The sequence below is a fragment of the Dromaius novaehollandiae genome, chromosome 1 (genome assembly GCF_036370855.1).
Source record: "Dromaius novaehollandiae isolate bDroNov1 chromosome 1, bDroNov1.hap1, whole genome shotgun sequence".
Taxonomy (NCBI): domain Eukaryota; kingdom Metazoa; phylum Chordata; class Aves; order Casuariiformes; family Dromaiidae; genus Dromaius; species Dromaius novaehollandiae.
In genome coordinates this window covers 106,496,315-106,505,330 of record NC_088098.1, presented here as the reverse complement: position 1 = coordinate 106,505,330, position 9,016 = coordinate 106,496,315, and the positions used below count along the sequence as shown (strand labels likewise).

Below are 9,016 nucleotides of genomic sequence, written 5' to 3'. Positions count from 1 at the left end.
TTCTTCTTCTTTTCTCTATAATAAATTCTTATAAAAAAAATAAAGTACTTAAAATAAGTCACTCCTCTCTCTTCCCTCCCCCCTTCCACCCCATATTTAAATACCAGTGTTATGATTTAAGTCAAGCTAGCTTCCTGGAGTGCTGAAAATCAAAAGGACCTCTAGCACACAGACAAAGTCCCAGTTACGAAAGCTCCAGACAAAACACTGCACACTGCTTGTTCTCATTTCTCCGATAATAGGGACTTACCTCAGATAGGAAAATGGACAGTTATTTTTAATCAATAGGATGACTGCCAGACCATTTGGACAGGGTAAAAGACAGAGGAAAAACCTTTTACATGATGAATAAGCACTTTTCCACATCTTTAGTGAAGAGAGATTCCTAAATTTTTAAACCCTCATAAACACTTCAGAGCTTCATCTTGAAACAATGGCTCCTCTGGTTTCTTGTTTCTGTGGGTACCCAGAAGCAGATGCTGTGGGGGAAGATACAAGAATTTCTTGTTTAACACATGTGGGATAAAATTCACTGCATGGAAGTCTGTTTACTCCTCATATTTTTAGTTAGATGCTCAAGATTTAATATCTTTCCCTTTGTCATCATTAACGATAGCAACTCTCTGTTATTAAGATCAATATATAACAGGACGATCTGCCCTCATTGACAACCTCCAGGGCTCCAAAGTTTTGGTAGACTTCTGAAGCACCTCTAGTGGCCTTTCAGTGCAAACAGATATTCAACGCAGCAGCAGCTGGAAAACTGAAGACAGAGAAAGAAGTATCATTTTGATAGTGACCTCTATATCAGGATATAAATAAATAAATAAAAAGCCCTTATGAACTGACACCAGGAAATATCAAGCAAGAAGCTTCAGAGTCAGAGCAGAGGAAGGGTCTGGCTGAGGCTTTCTACTCAGGATGTGTTTACTTTGCACAAGTTAGAAGCATATAGTAAGGTTAAAAAAATCTTAGTCTGCATGGACTAATTAGCTCTGCTGAGAATCCACTCTGTGGCAGACCTGTTGCACAGGAGATTTTTCCAAGGTCTGAAGGTCCAAGGGTGCCTGATCCACAGGCGAAGGCAGAAAGGTATGGAGAACAATGCCTTTACAAGGAAAAGTCAATAAGGATGAGACAAAGGCACTCTCATGAACAGTTATGAGACAGAAGGAAAATGTGCACAAATCCAAAAATGGAACAAAAAATTGTTTTATATTGAAAAAAATCATAGCTTTGGAACTGGGCTAAAATTCTCAGAAGTGCTTGAACGACCTGTATGTCTTTTGTTCAAGTATACCAGTGTCTATAATGCAATGTACACTCCACCTACTTTTATACTTGGGCAAGTCTGATTATAGGTAAGAACCTAACTGGCTGCACAGAGCTCAGTATCTGATCACTTATCTTTTTTCCCCTCACCTCTTGTCCTCTGACTGCAGTGTAGATATTACTTCAAGTGTCCAAATCTCATTTATTTGTGTACGCCATGCTTAAGAAGCTTTTTAAGCTTACAAGGCTTTGCTATTTCTAGAAAGATATAAAGACAGGAAAACCAGGCTGATTATAAACTTCCAATTATGCAAAAAGTTGGTGTAGTGGCTGATGATTTATATGTTGTTTGATCTTTTATAGGTCATCTTAAAAGTTAACATTTAAATTATTTGAGAAATTCTGACTCTTAAATTGACTGTTTTAATAACATTAATGCTGCTGAATCCCTTGAATGTTTGGGTTCTTAGTTTCCTGATTTTAATTATTAATTCACTGCTGCACATTGAATTTCTCTGTAGCGACAGAAAGGTTAATATTCATAACTGATTTCTTTTTTTTTTTTTTAAAGGCAGGTGATGAACAGTAGAGGGGAAGATGAGGGGGATGTTATCAAGGTTTAATTACTTTTAATATCACTATCTAGGCTGTGGTTCCTACTGGGGCTTCTCACCTCCGGTCTACTCTGAGAACAGATATAAACACTGTAAATGAATGGAGGAAAGCCGTACATTTATACTTATGGTAAAACTTCAACACACACACTTCTGTGCAGTTTTAAATACTGTTCCCATTTAACATTGCTTCCACTGTCCATTCTCATTCCATCTCTTGCACTCACAAATGCATCACTGGGAGCTACAGGAGATATAGTCAATTTTTGCTTAACAGATTAAGATGAGAAAACCACAACCTAAAGCCTATCTAGCAAATGATGCTTATGAAAGACTTACGTTATAGCGCTCTTCCTCAAGCTTACCCAAACATCAATCTTTCTATGAAAAAAAAAAAACCCACTGAAACACAGTCATTACTCAGTTGAAATTAAAATTTTAGTGTTTACATTACATTTGTGCTGTATTCTGATCATGCAAAATGCATTCTAAAACCTATTCTTCTAGGTTTTAAAATGATACAAATAAACTCTTGCCACAGAAACAAAACGTCCATTTCAATCTGGAGACTGAAGATCTTTAGGAGTTTAATTGATGAAGGAGCAAACTAAGCATTATAGCTCTTTTTGGTGGAAGAAAGAAGAAAAAATAGATGTGAGAAGACCCATTTTTCTTATTTTGTAGGATTGTTATAAAATTCCTTTCCGTAGGATGAACCTCATGAACATCATTTCTGCTACACCATTTTATTTATTTTCAAACAGTAGTTCCTTTACTTTCAAACTGGGAAGCTTTGTTTCCCTATCTGTTAAAATATAGACAGCCTCTAGAAACATAAATCATTACTGTGCGGTCATTTTTGATATTTTAGATAGTTTGAATTCCCTATATTCACAAAAGGACATTTACCTATGGCTTTGGATTCACTTATTTTTCTTTACTGGAAAGATGATGCAAATATTTATTATACAGTTGCATTTGAGAAGTCTTTTTATGTCCTGCATCAAAAAGATGAAGTGAATAAGTCTTGCTATATACACACAAGATAAAAATTCTAACCTATAAACTGCAAATCAGCTTTAAATCGCTTTTTTAGATCAGGAAAAAGAAAGTGATGAAACTAACCTCAGCTTATCCCCTGCCCCCAGTCAAAACCTGTACACATGCCCATATTTTCATGCAGAAAGGTGATTTTTAACTAGGGTTATGTGCGTTTAAAACTAAATACTTCAGAGAAACACCACAACAATCTCTCTGTAAGACCTTGAAGTGCTGTTTCTGCTCTGTCAAAGACCTCTAGATGGCATACTTCAGTAAACTTTTATGATTAGAGACATTTTGGCCTCAGTGTACAGTTTACACTGTTTTTGCCAATGTTTTTGAATTAATCTACCGTAATGACTGTCAGTTTAATGAGTTATTAAAAGATATTCATGCTTTTGTAGTGCAAAGTGTAGAGAAGATAGAAAAAATTACATTCTATTTATTACAAATCTTCCTAAAATAAAACATATTTCTCTGTCCGGACTGCATTGCAGGCTCTAGGGAAAATAAAACCAACAGTATTTTTTTTTTTGAAGTAATAAAATATTTTCTGCAACAGGACATGTGTCTGCCTAGACAATATGATAGTAGATAGTAACCTATCTTCCTCCTGAAGTCAATAACATCTCACAACTTCACTATGTTTGGATAGTTTATCTGGTATGGATCTGCATGGTTTTACAAACAGAACACCTAATAAGCAAAACAGCAAATTGCCTCTAGGATCCCTGCTTAGCATTACACTGAAAGCGCTGCATTAAATTGCAGTAGGACCCTCTACATCGGTATCATTAGATCAGCAAACGCAAATTTCTGTATAACATAGGCTTTCTGTTACTGCTACATGCTATCTTTCAGTGCTATACACTTTGCAGAATCAGACCGTAGAAATAAGGCAGTCTGTCTGCAAAAAGACAAGTGAAAGAGATGCTGACTGTCCTTGCCGTCAAACAAGGGAATAATCTCCAAATATATATACATATATATTTTTTATGAGCTAAGACATTTCTGTGCCAATCCAGTCAGCTACACGAGAACTGGAGCCAAACAATATGATTACTGCATGGTTCATCTCCCCATTATCAACAATTATAGCTATTTGAGGCTTCCTGAGTCATACAAAATCAATGCTAGTACAGGCTCTCTAGGACATCTGACTTGAGATATGGAATCTGCTTATGTCCATCCAGATTCATCAATGAACAGTGCAAGATCTGGGCTCATTCCCATATGACTGTGCTGCTTCCAAGCTCTCATCAGCACAGGTGGATTGAGGCTCATGTGCAACCAAGCATTGACTATTTCCAGACCATCAGTGCACAGTTTACCTTCTGCTCTCCTACTGATGTGGAATACTCATGTTGCTTTTCTCACATGCCTTAAGTTACCTTCTCAGTAGGCATGGTCCTGCCTTCCTCTTCTTTCTGAAAAGTCCTAAATGCTGGGGAAGAGACAAGAGACACCATTCTTTATTCCCTTACCAGGAAATTCCCAAATGTTAAACAAGGTTTTAGATCCTGACCCCCACGAAAGTAGTTAATAATTGTTGTCAGGCACATCTGCAACACTATGTGCTTTGTTTAGGAATACGAGGTGAGTAGATTTGAAAACTTAACCCAAAAAACTGAATCATCAGTTAATTATGTTTGAATTAGCAAGCACAGAAGGGTTTTGTTTAGTTTTTAACCCCCCAAAAATGCCACCCATATATGCTCTTTCTGCATGTGTTCCAGTAAGTGGATCATAGAGCATGCCTTATACAGAATGCCAGAGCAAAAGGGAAATGAACAAATGCTGCATAAAAGAAGAACAAGCCAAAAATACCCTGGGGTTATTGCAGACTCCAGCAGATTTTCACAGGTGTTCTGGGCTTCAACAGCACAGTGAGACTTTTTCATTCATGTTCCCTCTGCTTCCTGGAAAACAGCACTGATGTGAATATCTAAGCTAAAGAAAATGAAACCCAATGTATATTTCAAAAAGAGAACTGGCTTTATATCCCCTGGATTATTGTATAGCTGTGTTCACAAATTGTGCCTAGGCATCTTAGGAATGTTGAACTATTCAAGCATAAATATAGCCAAGATTATTTATAGTTCTTTTGTGTCATATTGGATGAGGCTATGTTGCAATCAGACAAATAATAGGGGCCAAGGTGACACACACTATAATATTAATAGAGGGAGGAGGAGAAATTACCAAACTGAAGTGCTTGGAAATCTACAAACTATAGCAAGAACAACCAATGTCATAAGAAAGTCATTCCTCTCTAACACCACATGGATTCAGGTTCCTTTTAATCATTTTGTCTAGTTGTGTACTCTGTTTTTATGATGGTTTAATTGTGGCTGTACTTCAAATGTGGTGCGCTGATGGGGGACAGCAGGGGAGCATTAGGCATAAAATTTAACTGCAAAGCTCAATGCAATCCTAATTATGGAGCTGCTATGACACCTCCATAATTACTCATTCTTATCCACTGGCTCTACTAAATTAATTCACAAGACAAAAAACAAGCTGAAAATGCCAGCACTGTCACAGCAGTCCAGATGCAGACAGGACTAAAGCCTGGTGATGGTTGGCTTTTTGACATCCACATCCCTCCACTGAATTTACAGAAGCCCTGTTTAAGCTCTCAGCTTCCGTATAATGCAAAGGTTGTCTAAACTAACTAGAAAGAAATGTGGAAGAGAGAATTACCTAAAAAATCTCATTTTTCTCAGTCATCTCTATGTAATTTTGAGTTAGTTCTTCTTATCAAATTAGGATCCACAGTCCTCCAGGACTTAGAAGACCCCTTTCCCTGGGGAGTGCACTTGTCATGGGGCTACAGAGGCAAACTTCCTCTCGGACTCTTCAGTCCTACATCATCTTTAAAGACTGGCCAGTCTAGCCTCTGGTATTGCAATCAGGATACATTCACAGGGAAGGAGAGATGAGGGTCTGAATTCCTCAGACATGGCACTGATTAAAGCTCTGACTTTCACATTGTTATACAGTGAGTAGCAATCAGGTCTGGGAAACCTCTTTGATACTTCCTCCTTCTCTTCCTCCAGCTGTATTTAAATTAAAATGGAATCTAAATGAAGCCTAGACTTAATTTTACCCTGATGGTAACAATCTTGGGCACACTCAAGCAAAATTCTAGCTACCCAGTCCATTAAGAAAACATAGATATGTGTCCACAGCCCTTTCAGTATCAACATAGCCTTGTGCACTGCAGTTTTGTACTTGGGTCCCATTTTACATGCTTTTACTTTACAGTTTACTTCTCAAAGCAACATCAGAGTGGAAGGAGCAACATAACTCCCAACCAGTAACACAGTCTCTAGGGTAGGCAACCAGCAACCTCCTCTAGGACTTGATACTACTGGAAGTACTTGATTCTCTCTGTTACTTCTAGGTTATTATGAGGAGCTTCTTACTTCTGCCTGCGCAACAGCAAATATCTAATCAAAGGTAAAATCAGGTAGGGTTATTTCCTTTCCTCATTCCTTCATGGCTGATTTCTGACGAGAGAGCCATTTCACTTAGTCAAAGTCACAACACAAGTCTGGATTCCTAGTGCAGAACTGCTGGCAATATAATGGAGGCCAGCATCGATGAAAACATTAGAACTGGCCTTGCTGACTTTAAACATGGTGACTTTAAAAATGGACAAAAAAGCCCAGTGACTTTTAAAGTGATCGAAAATTTTATTCCTAAAACAAATTTATGCTTAAAACCAATCTGGCAGAATTCTGCTGTAAATAATAAATTAATACAGACACACACACAGGTACTTACATATATATATATACACACTATTATAGTTTCTTGAAATGTTTTCTAACATGGATTAAAATTAATTGATTTCTTTGTGTGCACATTAGGAACGGAAATAAAGGAAGTTTCAGTGCTGCATTTCCCTGAAGTTAAGGGTCATCTGACTGACTACAGACATCTATAATACAGATGGCTATGTGACAGCTAGTCTACTAGATTTTTATTAGAGTCAACAGAGAAATGTAGGTTTATCTAAAGTATGATTGATCTCAGTCTAAGTCTAGATGAGACTAGATGTCTAGAAATCTGGTAAGATGAATACCTCTCCAATCCATTTGGAGAGCCATGTCTGGAATTTATATCTTTTGATATAAATCATGGGAATTATTTTTTTTCCCCCCTTCTTACCTCAGACATCCTGAACCCTGATGTGTATGCAGGACATGAGAAAGTCCAGATGATTAAAGCTGGACAAGAGACATTGCCCTGTATCTCTTCTACTGTATCATGGTATGAAAGATGTTGAGAGATTTGCATGAGAGACAAGAAAACAAGTAAAACACAAATGTGTTCAGAACTTTAAACCTATGAAATGCACTGGATTTGAATCTCTTTTCCTTAAGATCTAAAAATCGTGTACCACATTAGCCATTAGATGACATGTTGACAGCTCTCATGATTTAAAACATAGGGAGAAATCCAAACGTTGACTGATTAAATTTTCTTCACTCTCAAAAATATCACTTCTGATCTGAAGTCAACCATGGCGTTATTAAATCAAAAGGAATCCGGTTGAGAAAGCTGAAGGGTTTAGAATGGTTAACGGAACACAGCCTTAAATGTAATGGATATCACATCATCACAGCATAAATATTTTCAAAAAGTAAAGGATATCACTAAGAAAGCTTTATTAAAAATATATATTATGTAAACATTCCCTAAGAAAAGTATTACCCATCATTTCTTTGCAACTTTTTTTTCCTCTAAGAGATCTGCTTAGTATCTCTTACCTCTGATGAGTGCTGCAGGGATGGATTGGATGACTGAACATGTCTGTAGCAAACAAGATCACAAGGAAGAGGTTATGGATTCATGCAGGTACGGTCAGGAAAAGATGCTGCAGAAATACAGAATAAACTTAAGATGACTTATACCTAAATGGTTTGTTTTCCACAAAATGAGTTATATTGAATCCATAGTTCTTTAAAGGAAAGTGTTAGATTTTATTTTTAGTTGTTTGCAGATAAAAATTAAAGTGCACATAAGAAAAATCTTTAAGTAGCTTCAGTAAAGTAGAACAGAAATACATGTCTGTATCTCTACATATCATTTCTTAAGTGGATAAAGGCTTCCTGTCTACCCTGTATATATCCATATATACACGTAGGGGGGAAAGGACAATTAATTCTATGACCTCTGTTTTTCATCTAGGAGGGAAAATTGGATGCACAATAAACATGGATAAATTTTGTCTCTGCTGTAGGAACAAATTATCCTACTTACCCTTTAACAATCTACTGTGACTTTTTTGCCACCAGATCATGCAACCAGCTGAGGGGATTTCGCTAATTAACTACAAGTTGCAAGCTGCAGAATTCAGCTATCAGCTTGTTTCTGCTTTAACAAAAATCAAAACATTTAAATGGTCCTGTTGGCTTTATTTTGTGTTTCATAAGTAAAAATGAAATATTTTAATTACAGAAAAAATACTGATAGTACTAGCAATTAAAAGTTAATTGATGATGCAGGCCCCATGATGCCAAAAGTGAATGTCAAAATCCTCCAACAAAGTAGGCCATTAGCTTTCCTAGCCACTATGTTGACAATAAGGCAAATGCGATGATTTCATGCATATAAAGAATGGCTGCTGTTCACAAATAATGGAAGCTTAAGCTACTCAGTGTGCAGTAGGCCACTTTAAGAAACAAAGCAAGAATAAAGCACATTGCAGAAGCATAAAACAATTGTCCAGTTGCATGTCTATGTTTATACAGAAAACAACCATGATTTCTGGTTACTAGAGTAAGCACATAGATAAACAGACAACTAAATCGACAAACAAAAGTTCATATATAATTAGGACATATAAAAAGTGGCCCAATAACAGACTTACACAACCTTGAGCATAAGTAGGCTTTTTTTTTTCCCCCTTCTCTTTTAATGGCTGCTTGTCCTAGATGAATTCTTACTACTCACAGGCAGCGACTAGAACAAATGGACTGGTTCAAAAGGCTGTTGTGAGGCTCTCTCTTACTTTATACTGAAGTACCATTTTTCTTTTGCATGCTCAATTCAATCCCTAATCCAAAGCAATTGCTCAC

General features: G+C 36.9%; 1 long non-coding RNA gene across 1 annotated transcript; it reads right to left on the bottom strand.

Annotated features, from left to right (window-relative positions):
- Window positions 1-4,011: 4,011 nt before the first annotated feature.
- On the bottom strand, window positions 4,012-7,805 carry LOC135329185 (uncharacterized). The gene is made up of 3 exons (XR_010390539.1): window positions 7,706-7,805; window positions 4,755-4,846; window positions 4,012-4,371 (listed from the first exon to the last, which is right to left on the bottom strand). It is a non-coding gene; the product is annotated as an uncharacterized LOC135329185 (long non-coding RNA).
- Window positions 7,806-9,016: the final 1,211 nt, after the last annotated feature.